General features: G+C 40.4%; 1 protein-coding gene across 3 annotated transcripts in view; it reads right to left on the bottom strand.

Moving 5' to 3' along the window:
- WDFY3 (WD repeat and FYVE domain containing 3) overlaps nucleotides 1–16707 on the bottom strand; it is a 272662-nt gene extending 255955 nt beyond the window's left edge. The window contains exon 1 of one of the 3 annotated variants that reach the window (XM_079786784.1): nucleotides 16566–16707. The gene's annotated coding sequence lies outside the window, so the exon portion shown is untranslated. Of the gene's footprint in view, nucleotides 1–15477; nucleotides 15772–16565 lie in introns of those variants that run through there. The other 2 variants (XM_079786785.1, XM_079786783.1) reach the window with 2 other exon arrangements.
- Nucleotides 16708–21901: the final 5194 nt, after the last annotated feature.

The following is a 21901-nucleotide window of genomic DNA, read 5'->3' as shown; positions in this document are numbered from 1 at the left end:
ATCTTATCATCTTAATATTTGAACACACAAAATAACAGTTAATAAACTCCTGTTGAATGAAAAAACAACAACAAAGAATTTAGATGGCTAGTAAAGAGTGTCAACTGTACTCAGCTGACACTGCAATAGTCACCTCGAATGTCAACTGCCAGGGAGGACCTTACTCAAAGAAAACCAAGTGTGATGTGAGTTCCAAGTCTCTTTTCCCAAAGATATCTCTCTACCGAATAATAAGCATGATGCAAAATGCACCTCACATCATGGATTAATTTCATTTGCTCTTATCTTTTCACCAGGGAATTATTTTCCTCTATTCTGATTTTATATTATAGCCCTTTCCTTAATCTAACACTGTATTTAATATTTAAATTTCAAAAATCCATTTTACTGCTTGTTTATTTTGGTAGGACTTTTCTATTTCAGGTATCTGGGAATGAGTTACTATCTCATTTATTTAGCTTAAAATTACTGTTCATAGAGATGTTATAGTGAGTTGAATGCTCATGAATAGATTGGGTAGGAAAAAATAATAAAATTTTGTTTTAATGCCAATAAGCCATGGCATTCTTTACTAACTAGTCATGTTGCCATCTATAAAGTTTTTTTTTTTAATGGTTTTATTGATTTTAAAGGGAGAGGAAGGGGGAGAGAAACATCAATGAGGGAAACATCAATCAGCTGCCTTCCTCAACAACCTGAGCATGTGCCTTGACCAGGAATTGAACCAGCAACCTCCCAGTGCAGGGGATGACACTCAACAGAGCCACTCCATCCAGGGCTTCAAGGTGCTTTTTTAAATTGATCTCTTAATGATAATAGATGATGAAATGCAAAAATCTAACTCAAAACCTGTACATAGTACTTACCTCTGCTACTTAGATGAGACAAAAATTTTTTAAGATACTAAAATCAATGTAGCCAACATGCTATGTAAGAGCATTTCTAAACTTTAACAAAACTGAAGAAAGCACACACAGATGTGACTATTATCTATAAGCTTAACAACACCAAAGTAACAATTAGGTACAGGAATGCAACCAATCTCCTTACATTAAAATAGAGCTTGCTGAACAGAACTTCTCTGAACTGGAATGACGCTTTGTCAGATGACATTAGGATATGCAAAGCAACTATTCAACTCTGCACTACAGTGGCTGTCAACAAGCACAGTAGGAAAAAAAAGGCTAGAATATGAGGATCATTTTAAAGATCTTTCAACACTGGCACACAACAGTCAAAAAGTGGCCCATTTTTTATGAAAGTAATTTGGCTGAGAAAATTCAAAATGCATGAAAATTCATAAAGACAAGGAAAGAATAAGCTTTTAAAAAAATAAGTGCACTTCTCCAGACCAGGAATAGAGATCACTAGTATAGTCATCTCAGAAAGACTATTCTGCATATTTCCCGTGCCCTGACCCAGCCACACAAGTGCATGTCGGAGGTAATGGTGGCCTTTCCAGCAGCTGCCATGTCTTGTCGGGCTTCCCCATCACCTCCTGAAAGAATAAACACCTATGCCCATCCATGTGGCAGTTATGCAACATAACACAAGCTGGGAATCACTGAAGGCATTTCACTCTGGTGACTCAGATTTAAATCTAGGTCTCCGTGGACAAGGAGATGGAGAGCACAAACGCATGTCATAACACCATTTTTCATTAATATTTATTGTATAACTAAAGTAAATTCAAGATTTTCTGCTCTTTATATAGGTTTGACAAATAAAGAAGCTTTCAAAAATACCTCAGGTTTGACTAGGTCCAGGTCAGCCACTGATAGACTGAATGACCCCAGGCAGAAGGATTCCCCTTTACAGAGAACTCTCATTTCCTCTTCCCTCTTTCCCCCCTTTCTCCCCATTATGATGCCATTCACCCACATTGTCCTTTCCCCTTTTCTCCAGCCTCTTCTTTAAGCCCACCCCCAATAGCCATTTCTTTGTGAAATGCTGAGTTTCACAAAGCCAAGATAACTTTTACAGGCTATTAAAGATAATAGAAATACTTTAAACATCAGAACTTCAGAAATAATAAAGCAACAATAAACCAGTTTTCCTCTTGATCACAGAGATAACTCATCTAACTTAGCAAATGAAATGAAATATATAAAGCACATCTGTCATTGATCCAACAGATAAAATTATCTTTTTTAAAAAACATGCTAAAGCCCTGGCCGGTTTGGCTCAGTGGATAGAGCGTCGGCCTGCAGACTGAAGGGTCCCAGGTTCGATTCCGGTCAAGGACATGTACCTTGGTTGCGGGCACATCCCCAGTGGGGGGCGTGTAGGAGGCAGCTGATCGATGTTTCTCTCTCAATGATGTTTCTAACTATCCCTCTCTGTAAAAAATCAATAAAATATATATTTAATAATAAAAATAAAAAACATGCTAAAAAAGTCATATTTAGTTCAATTTTCATGGTGACCTAGTTGTAAAATGCTTCAGGAGCACTTGTTTTACTTTATTATTTAAACAATAAATTCAGACAAAATTTTTTCCATCTGATTCATTGCTGGTGAAATCTATTGATTTTATTATTTTCTATAATTCTGATATAAGTCAATTTCAGTTTTCACCAAGAAAATTCTATCAATCCCCAATATTCATATCAAACATATTAGGCTTCCCTAATAATTTCAACTAAAAGTAATCTTTCTACTTACTAAGTGTCCATAGAACTTTGATAGCTTTCAGACAGACTATTCACATACTGTTCAACTATTTATTCATCTATCTTATCTCCACTGTATTATAAAGTTATTGAGAGCAGAACTATCCATGTAGCTCCCATAGTACCTAGTGCAAAAAACAATAAACTATTTCATAACTATTTAGGAAAAATTTTTTAGAATTATTATTACACATTATAGCATCATTTGAGAGTCTATTTACAGTGTATGGTCATTTTGGGTAATAAGAACTAGGTTCCAAGAGCAAGTTAAATCCTTTATACTTGATCTAATTTAGTCACTAATAATTACATAAATAAGTCAGGTGAAATAAATTAGGCAATCAATACAGAATGATTTTTCTAAAAATAACTGACATACAGTTTAATTTCATACTTGTTCATTTAACTATGGCATTTATCATTTAAATCAGCAAGTACTGTGTTTTAATGAGCAGTGTGCCATAAGGAAAGAACTTGGACTTCAGAATCAGAAAGACCCAGTCTTTAAACAAGGAAATTTGATTATATATACTAAAGGTTTCCTAGGGTGAAGAAAATAAAGAAACATAATAAAACATGCATTACCATTCTCTCACTTGATAATGAGTAGTTTTAGAATTCCTAGGAGTGACAGTAAACATTTATTTTCTTAAGACTTACCTAATTTTCTGACAACATGCTTATTACTTAAGTACATTCATTAACTCAAAGTTTATTGAAGGCCAACTACATGCCTATGTCTATGTGTTAGAGAATAAAATCTGTTGAAATACATTATGTAATATGTGGTAATGTCCTACAGCTGTTTATTCAGCTACACTATACTTTTCCAAAATAGTTAACACAGTGATAACAGGTACTTAGTATCTCTTGACTAACTGCCCAATATTTATTTCTTTATACTCTGTTACATGCAAGAATAAAAGTTCCCGAGTGATTAAATAAATAAGTCGAGCAAAGAGGAATTAAGAAGAATGCCATGTAACTGAAATTTTACATGATCATATCTAAGGCTATGAATGAACTACCTGGTGGAAAATTATCAGCCATTTCCCTGGTTACCTGTCACCCTATTTATAGGAAGTTCAGGGAAGAAACATATCGTTAGGTGTTTTTCCTACAGAACCAAGGCAGAGAATCTGAATTTGTACATGCTAACCTCTTCACCTCTGAGAACAAAAATATCAACAACATTCTTGTATTTGCCAACATTTTTCAAAATGAGCAAGATCATTATGCTTTTAGCAATGAAATACAAGTCACTATTGTACCACAGTTATGTAAGATGTTACTACTGAGCAAAGGGTGATGGGTAAAGTTTACATGGGACTCTATGGTAATTTTTGCAATTTCCCGAGTTTATAATCACTTCAAAATTTAAAAATATATCAATAAGGTAATGCAGTTTGAATAAACATTAGAGAAATTAAAACAAGTTGCTTTTCTAAAGACAAATACTTAAAAATGTACTAAAAGATTTGGATGTTATTAGAAAGAATACTTATGGGATTCTTTTTAAAGTGTTAAGTCCTATCTATCTATATAAAAGGCTAATATGCTAAGTGTCCTTCCCTCCACCGGGTAATGACGTCATGTAGCAATGCTGGCTTCCTCTCCCGGCTTCCTCTCCCTAGCAACGACTAGCCTCCTTGCAGTTCTTCAGTCCAGGAACATGACTTGCTTTATAGCCAGGTGCAAACACTTCACACTGTAACCAAATGTCTGTGAAGTGTTTTCCTGTGCCTCATCTCATTTGATCCTCACAGAAGTCCTGGAGTAGGTAGATTGGAGACTCGGTGGAATCCTCTTTTTTCATTAGACGGAAAATGGAGATTTAGAAAGCTTGGAAATTTGACCCGACTGAAAAGAAGTTAAGAAATGGTGGACCCTGAAAATGACTTCAGGTTTTCTCACTGTGCAGAATATAGTCAAACACTGCTGCAGCCCTAGCCTGTTTGGCTCAGTGAATAGAGCGTTGGCCTGTAGACTGAAGGGTCCTGGGCACATGCCTGGGTTGTGGGCTTGATCCCCAGTAGGGGGCATGCAGGAGGCAGCTGATCAATGATTCTCTCTCATTATTGATGTTTCTATCTCTCCCTCTTCCTTCCTCTCTGAAATCAATAAAGAAATATATTTTTTTTAAAAAAACCACTGATGCAGTTAAATATTTTATCCTTTGTTCTCCCTGCATGATCTACAATAATAATCTGCTTTGTGTTGATATTTACTGCTGTGTTGCTGACAATTACCTGAAAGAGAAGTTGGGGTGCTTCACTGGGCTGGAAAAAGTTTAGCTACATCAGAAAGCAGGTCTAATTAAGCAAGTTTATTCTATATCTAGAAAAAGCTAAGTTGACTTGTGCATGTGTGATACATATAAAGCTCTCGCTGGCACCAACTGCACGTGTGTGTTTCCATATGTCATTGTTGATCATGAATTTAGTTGACACTTCTACTATAGAGAAAGGGCGAACAGCGATATTAAAATATTTCTTCTAATTAATTTCCTCTCAATGTGCATGAATTTGTGCATGGGGGCACTAGTATACAATAGTTAATCACCTCCTAAGTTAAAGAATTTATAAAGAATAACTTAGGATGCTTTACTTATAGCCCTAGACAATAAACAAGGTTCTCTGCAGATAAGTTACTTGTCCTCCCCTAAAGGAAATAGCAGATAATACAAAATCATTTGGCATGACTTTTTAATATCAGATAATGGCTATGTAACAGATTTCTATTTTTCTTAGGCTAATATTAAATTAATTGGCCTCCTTTAAATCCATACTGGCTAGAGAACAGAGTAAAACAAGATAGGAAGAAACATTATAATAAAGGAAGAGGAAGCTGGGCCTCATACTTTAAAATGCAGCAGATTCATCGTGTTGAAAACATTCCTATTACACATGTCAAAAATCACCCTGTATCCCTCTCACAACATAAGTACCAAGGGCTTAAGAAACTGAGGAAAATTAAAAGAATTAGTGTGTTAGAAAGCAATTATCACTCTTATCTAAAGAACTTGGTGTGGAAAGGACTGCCAACAGATGAAGAACCAGAGGCCAGATAGGATAGGCGACCGGCTCAAAGTAGCAAAGCTCTCTTGCAGCAGGGATACAGTAAGAATTCAACTCCCTCCCTCCCTCCCTCTTGTTAATCTTCACCTGAGGACATTTCCCCATTGATTTTTTTAGAGAGGCGGGGGGGGGGGGGGGGGGGGCAGAAAATCAATGTAAGAGAGATACACAGATTGGTTGCCTCCCACACAAGTCCCAACCAGGGCCTGGGATGGAGCCTGCAACCAAGGTATGTGCCCTTGACTGGAATTGAACCAGGGACCCTTCAGTCCTCAGGCCGGTGCTCTAACCATTGAGCACCAGCTAGGGCAAGATTTCAAATCTCTTAATTTCTGGGTCTCTGAAAGTGTTGGTATAAATAGGAACTTGTCTTTTATAAGCAGAACTAATGAATACCTTTAAGAAATTAGGCCATACATAAAAAAATCCTACTTAGTTGTATTTTTTTCCCCCATTCAATAGTCTTCTAAACCCAAAAATACAATTACAGTAGTACTTTAAGTCCCTGTGGCTTCACATAGATCTAGTTGATTTAAAGTTACTGATCTAAGCAACCTCAATGCATTAATGACAGTAGCTCTCTACGTAGGGACTCAGTTTCCTCAAGGTTTGACAGTATCTGCTACTGGGTTAGTATACGATAGAAGGGTGGTCATGGTACACTCTTACTAGTAAATCTCAAGCTTGTTCAAGTAATGCAGCACCTGATCCCCATTGTGCTCTTTTGTGGAATAACACAAAGCAATGATATATTAAACTTAAAATAACTAGGTGCACTAACATTATGCCACGTTATAGACTAATATACTATACACATATAGAAAGTGACAAAAAAATTTAAAACTTTATAGGAGAAAACTTAAACCTAAGTCATTAATAATTGTCCTTGACTGAAGAAACTGATGTGCAAATTTAATAGTAAGACCATTCTAATAGGGAAACGAAATCAAGGCCCTACTCACACATAACCATTAAAACAGCAGCAGCAACAACAACATCCAAAACAAAGCAAAAAAAACAATAGTGTAATTGGTCAAAATACAAATAGTATTCATATTAAGTGGGCCAGGATATACAAGTATTTCATATACTAAAAAAACTACTACAGGGCACATCATCACTAGGCTTGTCACAATGGATTACAACATGGAAGATCAATAATCCAATATTTGTTATGTATTATACCCAAGCACATAATAATTTCTGGTTAACCAAAAATGGAGGGAAAATGACTCATATTACTAACAGACATTACTTTAAATGTTTTGGCTCAAGTCTTACAGCTTATGCAGATACAACACTTAGGGTATCCGCTATAGGCTCAAAGCCATGCAGGTACTGAGGGGTCAAACAAGACATGGAAACCTTAGATGTAAGGACTGAAGGACTCGAAGTTACAGGTTTCTGGGCTTCAGACAGTGATGGCGAACCTATGACACGCGTGTCAGCACTGAAAGGTCCCAGGTTCAATTCTGAGGCAGCCGCATGCCGAAGATGAAACATTTGCTGCTCCTGAGGATGAAACATTTGCGAAATGATGTTTTTTCCTCAAAGTGACACACTACCCGAGTTATGCTCAGTTTTTTGGCGAAGTTTGACACACCAAGCTCAAAAGGTTGCCCATCACTGGCTTAAGATGATATCTAGTGTTCCAAGATTTAAGAGGGTGTGCTAGAGTCTGACATTACACAGACACGGTGGTGAGCATACCAAAAAACAACAACACACACACCCAAAAGCCTGCACCAGTACAGTCAGATAAATAAGCCATCCTTAATCACTTGTTCAACCAAATAAAACACACTAAGAAATACTGTCGACTTTATTTCTGGTACTAGACTTTTCACACTCTGCAGGGCTCCCATTGAGTTGTTTATAGAAGTGATATTCTAGACCTATCAGTGTCTTATTTATTAATGATTATGGGAGCCAGTAATAAACTATCCTCAAAAAATTCCTACCAACGAAAGGGAAATAGAAATGTGAACGAGCCAATATGTGCAATAAACCCTATCTATTTAGCTTGAACAGAAGTCATCTACATTACTGTATTATTACATTTGTTTATAATGAATAAATGGATGAATTTCCTAAGTATTTGGCATTTCTTGAGCATGTAATTAGAGCAAGGATAAGGCCATAGGGAAACATGTTAAGGGATTTGGGGGAAGCTTGCCCATGTGTTTAAGAAAAGCAGAAGAGCAGCAGCTGACACACAGATGTGCACTCAATCATACACTTAGGTATTTACTGAACACCTATTATGCATGGCTCATTGCCCCGGCCTTAAATGTACACTAGTCAGCAAAACAGACAGAATGCTCATCTATTGGAGCTAGCAGTCATTACACAATACTGTTGGGTTATCTCCTAAACAGTTTTCAATGATTAATCCCATTTTCAGCAATTCCATAATTCAGCAAACATTTATTGAATGAAATAGGAATTCAGAAGTTAAAAATAAAATCTTGGAGCTCAGTCTAGGGAGAGGAGACAAACAAACAAAAGAGTAAGTAGGGGTATGACAAAGGGTGCTATGGGAACACAGGGGAGGGACAAAGCAAGCACTATTCTGCATAGCAGGAAAGGCTCAGGGCAGGATAGGGTAGCATACTTCAAGTCCTTACATCGGACTCCAGGGTCTGCCAGCACCTCCACCACCCTGAGCTCAGCTCTCACCTCCCTCCAGCCAACCCCTAGCTGTTCTCCCTCCTGCTTCAGGGCCTCAGCACCTGCCCTTCTCTCATATCCAAAACTTACTACCACAAATGCTTCAAGCCTCTGCTCACTTTAACCTTTTGCACTCGGATGTCGAGTGTGACTGGACACGGTTAGCATCGGTAGCAGCTCGTATGTCGAGCCACACTCGACACGTAGTTTCACCGCGGAGGGGAAGGGGGATTTTTGTCTATTTTTCCAGTATCTTTTCTTGTTTTCATTAGCATGAAAGGACAAGTAAAATGTAAATGCCGTCTCAACTGATGCCAAAAAAGAAAAAATGAAAAACTGATAATGCATGTGAAATTTATTAGGAAACTAGTACATGATCTTGTTGGAGAATTCAGAGATGGTACACTAACTTCCAGGGGTAGATTATTATTCACTAACTTAGAGCAACGTTTAGATGGAAAGCTCCATATAATCACACCTCACCCTAACAAAAAACACAAAGATTGTGTTGTTTGTTCTAACAGAAAAATCAAAGGAAGAAGAAGAGAGACGACTTATATTTGCGAAACATGTGAATGTAAACCAGGTCTTCCTGTGAGTGAATGTTTCAAAAAATATCACACCATGAAAAATGATAGAGATTAAATTATTCTTTGAATGTATCAATAATTTGAAATATAAAAAAATCCAAATAAATAAGTTTGTATGAAAAGAAACTCCAGTTTTTTATTCTACTGCCACGCTTTGTAAAATCTGGGGTATTTAAAAAATTAAATCCCGAGTAGAATAAAGGAATCGAGAAAAAAGCAAGCGAGTGCAAAGGGTTAACAAAGAGGGCTTCTCATAGAGCCCTCTAAATGGCAACCCCATGCACACCTCAGGACTCCACACGCCCTTAATTCCCTTATCCAACCTTGTTTTTCCATGACACTTATTACCAACTGACAATAGGTACATCTGTTGTCTGCGCCCCCCCCACCCCCACCAGCATTTAAGCTCCTTGATGTAACTCCATCACCTAGCACTGTGCAGAGCAGATAGCAGACACACAAACTTTTTCTTAAAGAATAAACAAAAGAATGGCTGTCAGAGATGAGCCTGGAGAAGCTGAAGCCAGGCCACACAGTGCTTTGTATAGACCAAGACCCAGTGCTTTAATGACTCTCTGATAATGACTTAGGTAGGATCTACTAAAATATTTTAAGCAGCAAGAGAAATATGTATATTGGAAAGATCAGAACTTTATATTTTTCAAAATTAAAAAAGAAGAAAGGAGAATTCATTTTGGAAAGGGTATGAGGGGAACTGATGAGAATGGAGTTGAGAGCATTTGTAAGAAAGACCACTGTAATAATTCACTAGGGAAACACAGGACTTAATGCAAGGCCTCTGAGGAGGAGGGGGTTGAATAGGAGAAACATTTAGAAGATAAAAGCAACTGGACCTGATCTGATGCTTACCTGTATGTGGAAACTGAGGAAGATCAAGGAGTGGAAGATGACTGCCAGCCTTCCATCTAGTCACAGGGTAAATGATATGGGCACTTACTCAAATTGAGAAGACAGGAAAGAAGACACTTGGGGGGAAAGATTATGAGCTAAGGTTTGGTCATGCTGAGGTTGACATGCCTATGGAACATCTCAGTGGCTATGTCTAAATCAGCGGTTGGATATGTGAATCTAGAGCTAAGTAGTAGTAGTTGAAGAAATACTTTATAATTTGAGAATTTTTTAAAATGTTTTTTATTGATTTCAGAGAGAGGAAGAGATAGCAACACCAATGATGAGACAGAAGCATGAATGGGCTGCCTCCTGCATGCTCCCCAGTGGGGATGGAGCCCGAAACCTGGGCATGTGCCCTGACCGGGAAGCAAACTGTGACCTTCTGGTTCATGGGCATTAGAGAATTTTTTTATTCTAAATTTTTCTTAAAGAAACAAGCTTTATATATCTTTTCTTAAAAAGCCACATTTTAAAAAATGTTAACACTAAGTATTAGAATTCCCTAATAGTAATTCTTTTTAAAAAAGGTAGTTCTAATAATATGAAAGGCAATTCTATAAGAAGAAGCATCCTTTAAGTGCCATAGCCTTCATAGTGAGATCATGACTGATGACCAAGCCAAAATTAATTTTTAGCAATGTCTGTCATAAACTTCCTATGTTGTTTCAAATATTACTAAAAATAAAAATTACAAGTCAAAAACATTAAAGGAGACCACTACACATATAACAAATGGCTATAACAATAATTTTCAACTAGTGTGCCACAAAAAATTTTAAAACATGCAATACCTTACTGAATAGTCAGGGGCACTGGCCTCTTATTGTCAAATAAAAAAATGACAACAGCCAACACAATTATAGCTGTCCTGTGAGAATGAATCAAAATTATACCTAGTTTTTATAAGATCAGCAAAATATATATATTTTGGTGTGTCACAGAGTTTTATTCATTAGCTTATGTGCGCCATGAGATGAAAAAGATTGAAAATCGTGGGCTACAATTTTAATAACTGATAATACTAAGTGCTAACAAGGATGCAGAACAACTGAAATTCTCTTACATTGCTACTGATAGGAATGCAAAATGGTATAGTCACTTTGGAAAACAGTTTGGCAGTACAATATAAAATTACTGATATTAATAAATATACACTTACTCCACCTCCTAAGTACAACTCAAGAAAATTGAAAACATCTGTCCCTCACATACACCTGTACATAATTGTTTACAGCAACTTTATTCATAATTGACCAAAAGTAGGAATTCAAATGTCCGATTCATGAACAGATGAACAAATTGTGATACCACGATATAACAGAATGCTACTCAACAATACAAAGGAACAAACTCAGTGGTGTGTTATAGTGGGCTGGTACCAGCTGGTGAGAGCCCACTGTTAAATTTATAGAAATTTTGCCAGCTGACTCAGATAGCTTAATTTAGGCCATGATTAGAATATTTACAGTGCAATAATTAGCAAATGCTAAAAACCAGGGATTTATTTTTTTTTTTACTTTAGAGGGCAAGTTGTTACAATATTTATCAGCTAAGGTTTGGTCTAAACAAGCTACTGATACATGCAACAACTTAACAAATATCAAAAGCATTATGCTAAGTGAAAGAAGACACAAAAGACAACATATTGTATGATCTCCTTTATATGATATTCTAGAAAAGACAAAACTATAGGGGCATTCATTAGTTAATGGTTGCCAGGCCAGCACCACGAGAACTTTTTGGTGTGATGGAAAAGTTTTGTATCTTTTTGTTATTGTTGTTATTCCTCACCCATGGATATTTTTTCCATTGCTTGCTTTTCAGAGAGTGGAAAGGAGGTAGGAAGGGGAGGGAAGGGGACAGGGGAGAAGGGAGGGGGAGGGGGAGAGGAAGGAGGGAGGAGGAGAGGAAGGGGGATGAGTGGAGAGGGATGGGGAGGGGAGAAGGGAGGGGGGAGAGGAGAGGAGAGGGAGGGGAAGGGAGGAGGAGGTGGAGAGGAGAGGGGGAGGGGGACATTGATGTGAAAGAGACACATCAATTGGTTGCCTATCACAAGCTCCAGGACCAGGGGCAGGGAGAAAACCCAAAACACAAGTATGTGCCCTTAACCAGGAATCAAACCCGAGACCTTTTAGTTCGCAGGTGGAAGCTCTAACCACTGGAAAACAGCACCAGCCAGGATGAAAAGTTTTATCTTTATTATGGTGATGGTGATGATTATCCAATTGTATACATTTGTCAAAACTTTTATTACAGGTAAATTACACTGCAGTAAACCTGAAACTACAAAAACAATTAGAAGAGTCATATACCTCATTTCTTTTCTGGAAAATAAATATTCCATACATACATAGGAGGGACTGGGACTTGTCAGTAGAAATATCAGGAAGGCAGATTTTAACTCACGTAAACAGAAAAAAATTTTAAATGTCAAAAAAAGAACTGAGCTTGTAATCACAGGAAGTATGAAAACCAGAGCCTGAATGATCTTGCCAAGGATGCTTCGAAATGGCCCTAGTTTGGGTATGATTTCAGACTAGCATGACCAACAGAGGTTTAATCCCTAAGGCCTCTTTTTTCTCAGAGCCAGTAGTTCCAAAATTCCATGATATTGTGTGCTTGATCATCTCAGATCCACTTTTTAATGTTAACAAAACATCTAGTACTCATTTTAACATCAAGCAAATGCTATCATTAACTCAAAACTTAGTGTAGCCTTCCTTGTTGTTAGGAGTGCTGGCTTTGACTTTATACAGTCTGGGTTTAAATGTTGGCCCACCAATGTCTGTGTGACTTTGAACTAGCGTCTCCACAGATCTAGTTCCTCATTTAAAAGTAGGAATAACATCAATTTCCATGTGCCAAACTGTCAATAAAAAACATTTCTTAGATACTAAAGGCACGATGCATGAAATTCATGCAAGGGTCTCGGCCCTTGCAGCCCCAGCTTCCTCTGGAAGGTCGATCAGCTGTCCGGTCTAATTAGCATATTATGCTTTTATTATTATAGACTAGTGCCCGGATTCGTGCACATTGAAAGGAAATAGATTAGAAGGTGGCTGGCAGGGCGGGACTGGGCAAGATGGGCCAGACATACCCTGGAGCCAACCTCCTGCCGTCCCGCCCCAGTGGGCTGCACCTAGGGCGGTGCTGTGGCTCGAAAAATGTTGGCAGAGTGAGGGCGGGGGGGGGGGGGGGGGGGGGGGGGGGGTCCCTCCAGCAGGTGGGGGTCCCTCAGCCTGGCCTGAGGGGATCGGGCCAAAACTGGCTTTCCGATATCCCTCAAGGGGTCCTAGATTTTGAGAGGGTGGTTCTCGGGTGACGCACACCAGAATCGGGCTCCCTCCTCTCTCGTTCTGGGTGCGTCACCGGAGAACCGAGAACTGCAGCTGCCAAGTCACCGCAGCTCGGCAGCTCCTGCGTTGAGCGTCTGCCCCCTGGTGGTCAGTGCGTGTCATACCTACCATCCAGTCGGACCGTCACTTAGCCTTTTATATATGCTAGTATAGGCCGCTTAGCCTTTTATATATACTAGTATAGATAACTGAAAAGATACAAATTCTCAAATCTAATCCCCTCTAAGAATTTTAACATTCCAAATATGAGAGATTAGTTCTTTAACTCTATATCCAGTAGTTCATAATCTTTTGTGGAGACAGATCTTTTTGGGAATGTGATGACTCCAAGGATTTTTTACCCCCAAAAAATGCATATACGGGCATACCTCATTTTTTTACACTTTACTTTATTGCACTTCACAGATGTTTTTTGTTTTGTTCTGGTTTGGTTTTTTTTACAAATTAAAGACAAGACTCTCCATCAGCAAAAAGATTGTGACTAGCTTTGATGCCGTGGTCTGGAACCGAACCTGCACAGCCTCTGAGAAATGCCTGTACATGCTATATTCTGTCTATTATTTGAGGATTCAAGAACCATCTGAAGCACTTGCATGAAATTAAGAATGCCTGATGTACACTCTTAAAATTGCAAAGTTGAGCAGTGTAATTTAAGAATCTTCAAAGTAGAGAATCCAGCTAATATTGAAATGTACAGTGTCACTTTTTTTAAAAAACAGACATACAAGACCAGCCAGAACATGTTTTCTAATTCATATCTCCTTCAGAAAGTTCAAATTTAGAAACAATTTTTTTTACATGAATCAACTCCAACTCGGAAAAACTAGTAGAACTATATTTCTACCTGCTTGAGAATGAATGGTTCAAAGCGTAACATGCAATCCTGATGTTCAGAGATGCACGAAGAGTTCTCAAGTCAGCCTAATGCAGTATGTGTTTTTAAATATAAAAACCATACCAAGCGAATTCCTCTGCTTGGAGCCCCATGATAAAAGTTTTATTTTTATTTTTCAGCTGGATTTATTTTTTCCTATACCTATGCACTAGTACATCTAGTTACTTGATTAAATCAATATATTTTTGGTTCTGTTTTATGTTTATTTTGTGATAAAGCCTGATGGTGAAAACTAATTGTTCTCAAACTCCCTATCAAATAATTCCAACCTGGAAGTGTGCCACTATCTCAAAGCAAAAGGTTTTGTTTTTCTTTTTTTAATTGTTTGGTTTTCAGACGATAATATCCAGTTGGCACTAACCAACCCATGCTCATTACTGAACAAAAAACACACACAAAACAAAACAGTTTTTCCTATGCACTAGCACCATTTTCCCTCAGGAAACAACCATTTTTAAAGGACTGGAAGTCGAGGCAAGGGTTCACATATATAGTAAACATCCTTTCCATCAGGTTTTATCAGATTATTTCCATGAAAGGGAGACCTAATACTGTGTGTAGACCTCAGAATCCAACGGCAAAAATCAATGAACCGCTCGCTGCACCTGAGGAGCAAACACCAGCCAGGTGGGCCAAGTGGCTTTGGGTCGGAAAGGTCACATCTGCGGCTCAGCCCCCACGGCGACCGTGAATGAATGCGATGCCACCTCACCCTCGTACAAAAGCAGGAAAGGGCAGGCACGCGGCACAGGGGCACCTCGGTTCCTCCCACAGACCAAGGGTTTCCAGCGCAGGGGTGTGTGTTGGGGGGGGGGGGGGGGGGGATGGAGAAGCAGCCAGGCGACGCCCGCAGCCGGGAGACAGCGCCCGAGGGATGGAGGCCTCGCGGGGCTGCGCCCGGACGCAGGGGGCTCCGGGAGCCGGCACCGCGGGGGCTGGCGGAGGGCCCAGGCCGGACCCCTCTCCCGGGCCGCCGGGTTACGCCCCCACTGCTCACCGGCCGCGACGTCCAGCCCTCCTCCGCCCTCCCCCCCGCTCCAAACCCCCGGCATCGCTCCCCGCCGCCGCCGGCCGCGCGTGATCCGACCCCGACCCGACCGCGACGGCGCCCCCTCCAGGCCGCGGAGGCCACAGGCCCGGCCACCAGCCCCGAGGGCAGCGCGGTCCCGGGGGAGGACGGGAGCTGGGCCGCGGCCTGTGCCCAGGGCAGCGGGCGCCGGGCCGCGAGGGGCAGCGCCCGGGCCCCGCACGAACAAAGCGGCGCGGCGTCGGGCGCGGGAGGGGAGGCGGGCAGGGGGGACTCACCGGAGGGCGCGGGCCTGGCGGGGGGCTCCCGGGCCGGGGCGCCGGCGACGGGAGGGGGCGGCGGGCGCGGGCTGCGGGCGCTCCGCGGCGGGGCCGGGCGGGCTGCGTTCAGCGGCCGCGGGTGCGGGTGCGGGTGCGGGAGCCGGTCCGCCGGGGCCGGCAGCGGCGCTAGGCGGCCGGGGCAGCGACGCCGCCGCCTTCCCCTTGTGCTGCCCGGGTCCGTGTCCCCCCGCGTCCTCCTCCGCGCTGGGTCCCCGCCGCCGCCTCAGCCTCGGCGCTTCTTCGGCTTCTCCTCTCCATCAAGGCCGGGCCGACCCGCGGGAGCCATCCCGGGAAGTGGGGGGCAGCCGCCGCTCCCCGCAGCTGTCGGAGGCCATCTTTAATCCGCCGCCTCCCGTCCTCCTCCTCCCGCGGCCGGGCGCTGACTGACTGCCTCTGGATCCTCCTCCCGCCCCGCCCGCGCCCGCCGCGCCGGCCGCGGAAATTGCAGCCGCTCTTCCTCTCTCCCCTCCTGCCTTTCCTTCCCCTTTCCCGACTCCCCCGCCCCCCGCTTCCCCGCACACCCGCCGGCCGGTGTCGCCCCGCTTTTGCAGGCAGCGGGCGCCGGAGCCTCGGGCTGGCGTGTGGCCCCGGGTCACTCGTCCCGCTCCCCCTTCCCGACGCGCGCGCCCGCTTCCCTCCCCTCCCTGCGCCCGGCTCCCGGCGCCCTCCCCGCCCCGCGCCCCCGCGGCCCTCGCCCTCCCGCTCCCTGCGGCTCCCGAGCCTCGGCGGGGAAGGACCGCCGGGCGCTGCGCTCCCGCCCTGCGCGCGGGGCTGGGGCCGGGGCCGCGTGCCGGCCGGCGGCGCTGGGAGGACGGGAGGCTGCGTGCATCGCTCCGCCGAGTACAAAAGCTCTGCCCCCGCCGGCCCCTCCGCTCCGCAGCCCTGAACCTCCGGGATGGCGCCGGGTTTGGCTCGGTCCGTCCTTGGACCGAGGAGTTGAAGAGCCCAGTCTCAGACATCCATTGCCTTCCCTCGGTGACCTTGAGCCGACCGCCTCAAGATGTTCGCGTTTTTTCTTTCCTCCCGGGAAAGGGCATTGTGTATACCTTTGCAGACCCCACCAACACAGGGTGTGGACCCAGGTGGCACGCTTTGGTAACCCTAGGACCCCGGAGTGATCGTCCGTGTGTCCCTCCGGGGTGCGTTCCCGCTCCATCCAGGGGACCTCGGGGGCGGGCTGCGGTTCTGGCCGTGGAGGCAAACTGAGTCAGCAGTTCAGCGGACTCCCCTGCACAGGCTCGGGGCGGGGAAGTGGTCACGTCGCTCTAAAGACAAACTTTGTTTTCCCTTCCCCTGCAGTCTGCAGGAGCTTGTGAATTTCCTCTGACCAGGACGAAGCAAGCTGGGCTGGCTGTTGGTTTCTTTGCAGCCACTTTGCCTTTGGCAAATTGGACCCATTTGTAAGGATCCACTCACCGGTGACTACAAGGTTCAGCACAGATGACAAACACAGGGGGTATAATATGTGAGCACTTTGTGGAGAGAGAGAGAGAGAGAGAGAGAGAGAGAGAGAGAGAGAGAGAGAGGAAGGGAGGGGCACAGTTTATGCTTCTTTGGGACAGTGGTTATCAAAAAACACCTTGTCCTTCCAGGATAAGATGACTAGATGTGTTCTGAGATCATTTTCTTCAACAAGCCAAATAAAGGGAGAAATATTTTAAAAGGTAGATTCTACTTCAAAATGACTCATTTTTTTTAAAGTTTAAATCTAAAATGTGTTTCAAAGTTCTTTGTGAAAAGAATACGTCAAAGTATTTTCATTTAAAAAATTAATATACTTTGGGCGGCAGGGAGGTGGGGTTCTGATCTTTTTCTTTGATCCACGCGAAATGCCTTCCATATCTCAGATGCCATCTTTCAATACCAGTAATTCAATATGAAATCAACAACCTGCATCAGCCTCTAAAACTTTTAAACCCCAATAAAGGCCTGGAGACAGTTTTATATAATACATTTGGAGTAAATTATAAAAAACGAAGCACCTATATGGTGTAGGATGTGTGTGTTTTCTTTTTGGCCTTTTAGTGTTTATTCTTCATTTAAATGTGCTTCGACTATCAAAATCAACACAAAATTCTAAGTACTGCCTTATAAATTTGTATTTGCAGAAAAAATAAAAAAGATAAAATGAATACAAAGTGAGTGAGAAAAATCAGTTGACTTCTATTAAACACAGACCAGCGTGCATTTTAAAGGGAGGGTTTTCAGTTCAATATGAGATTTCAGTAATCTCATTGTGATTTTATTTACACTGAAAAAAAACAGGAGTCTGTATTTTTAAATTCACTAACGCTTTATAAATATTTTTCTGCTGAAAGAAATATATTGCAATAAAGTTCATGGGTAGATCAATACACAAATGCAGCCATTTCTTAATGTCTTACAAACTGAAAATCTCACAAAGGTTTTTCAGTGATATACACAAAAATGTAGCAAGCTTTTTTTTTTTTTACTACAGTCATATAAACATAAGCATATAATTATTGATAGTATCCAGAGAATCAGACCCTTTACATTTACTTTGGGCAGCTCTGTTTCAGATCTGTCATCATTACAGCTCTTACCTTTTTCAGTCTTTGTTGCCAGCTAAGTGTAGTTTCTCTGTCATGTTAGGGTTCAGGTATAAAAAGGTCAGACCAGGTTCTCCCACAACATGATTATTGTTTCATATGTATTCACTCTCAGATAAACTCAAGGTCCTCCATAAAACAAAGGATTGTGTTAGCAAGGGATAAAGCCTTTGTGCAGAGGCCAGATGGAAAGGGATCGAAGCATGTGCAAGAAACTCCCCCGGGAACAGAGGAGCAAACATGAAGGGCTATTGCTAAGCAGAGCCTGGTCCCCAACTTACACATCATGAAAAAGGTGATTGTGGAGAATAACGAGGATATTTGTAATAATAAAATCCATATTTGTTTTTAACATGATTGAAAATTCTATGAACATGAATAAGCAAATCATAACTTTGAAGGAAGATGAGGATAAGAGGATCATGAAAAATATCAAAAGTAAGAAAGAAAAATTTTAAATAATAGAAAAGAGCACTATTGGGCAATTGTTAAGATAAATAATATGTATTGACAATTTGCTATTTAAACAATTGTTTTCTTTAAGACTAAATAGGAAATAATTTTAACTTGGGCAGGTAGAATTATCCCAGAAATAAGTATAAGTAAATTATAGAATTTTAAGATGTTTATTGCTAGAATACAGAGTGCTAAATTATGCTGGAACACAAAAATTAAAAGAAATTGAAGCTTCAGTCAACATTTTAAATTACATAACTACTAAATTTAAAATCCACATCCATTTTCCCAGGCTATTAGGTACAACAATAGAAATGCCACATTGTTTTTCCTTGTTTGAAAGAGCCAGATGGAAAATAAACTGGGCAAGCAAATGAAAGTCTCCGGGGATCACGGGATTTGAATGACTACAGAAACCATATTCCAGTCAAGAACATAGTCTTGGGTAAATGTTCAGTGTTATTCTCATAATCTCTGTTCTTTCAGAAAAGATTAATATTTCTACTCCATGTCTTCCCCGTTTAGGTGGACTGTCTAAAATATCAAGTGAATAATGACAAGCCATATTTATCTGCACTGATTGAAATTTAGTATCATTTTTCACTCCTCAATTTAGAGAACCCCATATAATTAACTGATGAGCTGTCCTCGAGACAGTGCCATTTAAAGTCATTACTGCACTCTAATTGGGAAGAAAAGCTTTTAGAAAGTTCCAATTAGAGACTATTTTTTGTTCTTCTTATAAATACATTCAAAGGAGGTACTGAGCATTTGCTTTGGGTTTCTTTGGGAGGCCAGGGGAGGTTGTAGCTTGGTTATTGTTTTTGTGTTTTTACTTAAGTAAATAATACAAGATAAAGCTTCTTTAAATTTTAAAGAGTAACATGAAGACATAAGGAAACTGAATAGCAACAATTTCTGCTTTTGCTCATCATTGTCCTAATGACTATTATAGAAACAGGATTTTTTGAATACATCATTATTAATAAATTGTATTTCTACTTAAAGTCTGAAGGACTTCTTGATTTTCAATTCCTTCATGTTTCTTTTTGAAGAGTCCAAATATTTAAAACAAGTATCTTGACAATGTTTTTACAAGTTAAATATAGTAGTGTACAGACTAGATTCATTTCACTCATCAAAAAAGTGGGGCAAAAGACAAATTCAAATGGCTATGGTCACTTAATGTATATTTCATGGCACTCTGAATAAAACCCAGATCTCCTGACTCACTTTCAAGTTCAAAAACTTCAGAGTTGAAGGGTTACTCTTCTAGGTGGGGAACTGAAGCCCAATAAAACCTTTAACTATTCCACATTAGTTCAAATAGAATTTAAATGTTATTTCCAGCACTGTTCAGCATTGACCTTGCACGGAAATAAAGCACAAAACAAAGTAAACTAAGCTGGGCTTTCCTGTTGTTTACAAAAATGAGAACAATTGTTTTCAATAAACCAAATGAGAAACAATATTAAAGAAATTTTCAAGTTCAAGTTGAAAAAAAGTATGAATTTTTAAATCTATACCAGCCCCTATTATATAATATGTATTTATAGTTCAAAAAGTTAACTCTCAAAACACTTTGTTATTTAATAGAGTGAGGCTGAATTCTAAGAGTCTAAGGGCTCAGGAGATACTTCTTTTAGCTAAATAAAGTAACACAGTGCCATCTGCTGACTGGAATAAAAAAAAGTGATTGGTCTTTGATGCACCTGTAAAGTTCAAGAAACTGCTATTAATTTATCCCATATATCTTTTAATCATGCTAAAAAGTACTATGCTGGGTGATTAACCAGTATCTTGTACAGAAATGTGGGATTATATTCTGTACTAGCATGTAGTTGTTGTTTAGCATTATTTGAAAGCTGGCCAACAGTTAATCTCATCTATCAGTAATGTAGCCATATTTGGCTAAAACCACATTTAGTTTTATGGCTAAAATGAATAAAGTTATTAGCTTGGAATTTTGGATTTGGTATATTTTATATAAAGGTTTTTGTTTATTAATATAAAACCATACTGAAATAACTTGGAAAATAGAGAACTTTAAAGTTTGATTCTTGACCTAATAATTTCTTTGTACATATATTTGAGTAGCTGCTATGCCAGAAACTTGATTGCCTGCAGGAGAGGTAAATAAGACCCAATATCTGCCTTCATATAGTTCACAGTGTAGTGAAGGCGACAGATGTAAACCAGAAAGCATAATGTCTTAAGAACTGTCATAGTGGGGCACACAAATCATTACCAACAGTTCATATAAATTAAAGCATAACAAGCATTTGCTCCTATTCTCAGTTGCTATAAGTAATCATTGGACTTATGTAAGAACTGCATTTTAAACCTTTCTCCCTGCATGATGTTTTTGTTCTATTGCTTTACTTAGAAACCTCAAAAGGCAACATCCATAATACTTCAATTTCTCTCATCCCCTGCATCAAGTCTATTGCCAAGCACTGTTAATTTTACTTCCTAAAAAGGTCTCATTAACTCTTATTTCCAGTTTCTCTGGCAGTACCCTAGTCTCACTTTCATAACTGCACTAACCTCTTATCTGGTCTAACCACATTCACTTGGGCCTCTTCCAATCCATTGTTCCCACTTACAGGTTTTCAGTGGCTCCTGGGACCTGGCACAGTTGGTCCAGCACAAACCTCTCTCATGTCAGCTCACATCATGATTTTCTTGCACTTTCTCTGCTGCTGTCACTTTGCCCTGCTTTCAGCTCCTTCTGCCACAGAGCCTTTGCACAGTCTACTCCCTGTCCCGTGGTTCTTCACTTATCTTAAAGAAGCCTTCACTTGAACTGCCTAAGACACAAATCCCACATGAAAATTTTTCATAGGCCCACTCAACTTGTCTTCATAGCACTCATCACTGATGTAATTTTATAATTGTATCTGTTATTACATAACTTTTTTGTATAATTTCAATGAAGATAGTAGAAATACAATTCATTAATAATGAAGTATTCAAAGTTCCAATTTTGGCAACACTCTTTGCATTTCAGTTCATCCAGAAAAGTTTTGAATCAAGCAATTAAAAACTATCATAACTTAATGAAGTATACTAATAATGGGGATGAATAAATTAACTGGATTATTAGTAATTCCAAACACATACTATTTTCTCTTTTTCATGTTTCTTTCCTATGCATCACAATAAGAGTACAACACTTATTTGTTTTCTGTGTACTGTATCTAATGATCTCAATAAAAAATCTTGCTAATTTGGGGGTGCATTATATTCAAAACAATATTATTTTGGAGAGAAACTACAAATAAAGTTAAACATGGAGCTAATTTTTGTTTCTAGATCTTCTCTATCACTAAAATGTTTGTGCCCTAGCCAGTTTG

This window comes from Cnephaeus nilssonii (genome assembly GCF_951640355.1).
Source record: "Cnephaeus nilssonii genome assembly, chromosome: 1".
NCBI classification, from domain to species: domain Eukaryota; kingdom Metazoa; phylum Chordata; class Mammalia; order Chiroptera; family Vespertilionidae; genus Cnephaeus; species Cnephaeus nilssonii.
This window is presented reverse-complemented; position numbering and strand designations above follow the sequence as displayed.